Source organism: Chlorocebus sabaeus, chromosome 2 (genome assembly GCF_047675955.1).
Source record: "Chlorocebus sabaeus isolate Y175 chromosome 2, mChlSab1.0.hap1, whole genome shotgun sequence".
Taxonomy (NCBI): Eukaryota; Metazoa; Chordata; class Mammalia; order Primates; family Cercopithecidae; genus Chlorocebus; species Chlorocebus sabaeus.
Genome location: NC_132905.1, coordinates 17,479,001 through 17,482,907, shown reverse-complemented (window position 1 = coordinate 17,482,907; position 3,907 = coordinate 17,479,001).

Below are 3,907 nucleotides of genomic sequence, written 5' to 3'. Positions count from 1 at the left end.
GTCACACTCACATGAGCTCATACACATGCGCACACTTAACATGTACACACACACCCCTGCACATGCATGCACACACGCATACTGCACATTCCTTCCTCCTTGCTTTATTGCTTCTCCTTGACCCTTTACCACCATCTAACATATGATGAAGCTATGTTGTTTGTTCATTTAATATCTATATCCCTTGCTACAGTATTCATTCCCCAAGGGCAAGGCGTTTTGCCTGTTTTGTTTACTGCTGTAGTCCCGGTGTCTAGAAAAGTGCTTGGCACATAAGTGGACAATTAATATTTGTTGAATAAATGAATGAATGAGTGAATGTAAAGTTCCTGGGATGTTGCAGACGTACAATAATAATAAAGTGTAATCATTAGCACCAAACAGGTAAAAGAAGGATTTTCTTCCTTTCTCATTGTAGATGCTGTAAAAAGTTGATAGAATTGAAAAATGGAGTTTAAATATATTACATAAAGTCATAAAGGCCACTGGTAGGAGAATTAGTAATAATCTAACTAATAAAAACAAGGAGGTGAAAGGAATAAGGGGCAGTGGAGCGAATGCATATGAACAAAATTCCTCATCCCTAAAAATTGATCATTTATACAACACTCTACATCTATTTCTTAAAGCAGAGGCCTCAATGATTTGGACATTGGCCTTCAAATGTTTTTATTTGTTACAGACATTGCTTTTAAAAAATTTTAGTTAGTTGCCAACCTTTGAAATTTGGAATATTTCTCAGAGAACTTAGTATTTCTGGCTTGTCTTGAAAAAGATATGGTTACCACGGGTCTGCATTCTGCAATCGAGCCACCAGGTGGCGCAGAGTCACAGCAACTCCCTTTCCATGCCACTTGAACCCTCCTGTTTGCTACAGATTGCCAGTGATTTTCACTCCTGGTATAAATGTTTCATAGAAGCAGTCACTGGACCGGGCGCAGTGGCTCACACCTGTAGTCCTAGCACTTTGGGAGGCCAAAGTGGGTGGATCACCTGAGGTCGGGAGTTCGAGACCAGCCTGTCCAATGTGGTGAAACCCTGCCTCTACTAAAAACACAAAAATCAGCAGGGTGTGGTGGTGGGCGCCTGTAATCCCAGATACTTGGGAGGCTGAGGCAGGAGAATCGCTTGAATTTGGGAGGTGGAGGTTGAAGTGAGCCAAGGTCGTGCCGTTGCACTCCAGCCTAGGTGATAGAGTGACTCTGTCTCAAAAAAAAAAAAAAAAAAAAGAAAAGAAAGAAAGAAGAAAGAAAGAGGAAGGAAGGAAGGAAGGAAGGAAGGAAGGAAGGAAGGAAGGAAGGAAAAGAAAACAGCCTAAAAAATAGAAAGCAAGATTTCTGACAGTAGCAATCTCAAGGCAGTTGGAAGAACAGGAAAGACTAGCTCCCCACTTAGAACCTTCTATACTGTCTATGTGTTTCTGTGCATTCTCATTCATGTCTTGCTTCTATAATGAAAGGGCTATGACAGTGAAATAAAAAAATCGAAAAAAAATTTTAGTACTTTGGAAAACACTGAAAACTATGATAAAAACTGCCCATGTCCTACCAGTTACTAACAACATTTTAGCCTATATTCATTCATCTACTCTTTTGTCTATGACGATAAATCAAGCTAGTTAGAAATGAGGACAGGTATTGGGATATATAGATATTCTCACATCATTGAGACCACACAGTATACAAAACGCTGTGGCATTTACTTTTTGAGATTATCAAGCATTTCACATGAGGCTGAGTTCACAAACATATTGTCTTTGCCAAAGTTACAAACAGTATCCATGATTTCTCCCAGGGTCTGGCTTTTTCTTTATTTCTGAACGTGTAGAAAATGAATTATGTGCCTACCAAGACAACATTCCAGTTTTCCTGGCAAAGGCTAATTCTGCCGATGGAAACAGAGTGTTTTCATTTTCTTTCTTTCTTTCTGCCCACCATTCTATGCTTTTCTGGTTTCTCTGTGTGCGTATTTTCCCCCTGAATTTGACATTATGAAGTTGCTAAGTTCTTCCAGATTTAAGGTGCTATGCCATCTTAAATCTCTGGATTTGACAGGCTGGGCCAGTGGTTACTGAGATATGATCCAAGAAGCTTTCTCTGGGGCCATCTGTCAATCAGATGTCAGCTCATAAGGAGGAAGAACTTGGCTGCTGGCCTGCACTTGGATGCCAGAGTTGGTTGCCTTTTCCTTGAATTGTGTCTGCACAGTGCTGGGCACCCAGTAAGTTCTCACTGCATCCCTGATGGGTAAAATCTGATCAGGTAGCTCTTGGATGGAGATATAACATGTTTGCCTCATGTCAACTCTTCTTGATCTTTTTAAGCCATGTCTTCTGATCTAAACAGTGTTTAAAACTTTCTACCATTATAGCACCTATGGCCTTACTAACTTCTCTGATCGTATCGTGGGTGAATTTTTGAAGACAATTATAATCCGGCCCACATGTCAGCACCTGAGATTTCTAGTTTTCCAGTGTCACCCATTCTAAAACCCGATTCGAAGACTCTTCCATGCAATATAGGAAACCAAGAACTACCACCACCACGCCCTGTCATCGCTGTATCTTTGAGGTCATTTATCCGGCTTTCGTGTCTGGTATGTTGAAAGAGTGGAAGTTGGGAGTTAGAGGAGTGCAAGTAGCAACTTGATTTTACCTCCCACTGCCCATTCAAACAAACCTGGTGGGATAGTTCTTTACCTGCCCAGAATAATCCATTGGGCAGATCCCTTAGTCCTTCTCCACACCGTTAGATCACGACAAATAACGATGTGGTGATGATGATAATAATAAAATGTCTCCAAGTCACTTCCGAGTGTAGCAACAGTCTAAATGAAGTCATTAAAATATTGAATCATGTCAAAACTCTGAACTTCATTCCTGTTAAACCTCTCTCTTCCTCCACTCTCATTTCGTCTCCTCCCCAGACCCCTTGGGCTCTGAAGAGGTGAGAGGCAGGGACGTTTTACTTGGCTGGTGTTGTGATGATGCGACCTTGTGCTTTCTGGGTTTAGAGGGCCAATTCCTTCTTTCCTTAGCTTGTGTGTTCCAGGGGAGGGATGGTAGTTCTTGGCAATTCTCCCACTGGCAACCTTCAAATTTGCTTCCTGGGATGCAGGCAATGTGTCTCCTCTGACCAGCCACTCTTGAGTGTGCCTGCAGGTCCTGGGCATCCCCTGGACCAGCAGCCCCGTTTGGGTCCCTCACATTTTTAGGCAGTCCTGCACTGGGAATCCCAAATAATCCCAGACCAGCTGCCTCTGGAGGTTCAGAACCTGCTGGAAGAAACTTACACCTTTGGCCTGCTCTGGAGTCATCATTCCTGATGCAGTAATCCATTATCTGGCAGAGGCTGAGTGGCCATGGTCCCTAACTTCTACCCATTTCCAGGCATGGGTCTGGCACTGGTCTGTCCAGAAGACACAGGGCAAGTTCTTCCAGTGGTTTCCTCACATCTCTCTGACTCGGCGTTCAGTGAAGAGTCGGAATGGCTTTTTCTCCGGCATAACGTTGGAGGTGCTAATGGCAAAGAAATACCACAGGACCCCAAGTATCAATAGTTTCTCCAAAGACATGTCTCCAAACCTGTGTTAGTTCGTTCGTTCTCGCATTGCTATAAAAAATAGCCGAGACTGGGCAATTTACAAAGAAAAGAAGTTTTACTGGCCCATGGTTCTGCAGGCTGTACAGGAGGCATGGCTGAGGAGGCCTCAGGAAACTTACACTCAGGGAGCAGGAGAAGGCACGTGTTCACATGGCTGGGGCAGGAGGAAGAGAGAGAGGTGGGAGGCACTACACACTTCTTTTTTTTTTTTTGAGATGGAGTCTCACTCTGTTGCCAGGCTGGAGTGCAGTGGTGCGATCTCGGCTCACTGCAACCCCTGCCTCCCAGGTTCAAGCGATTTTCCT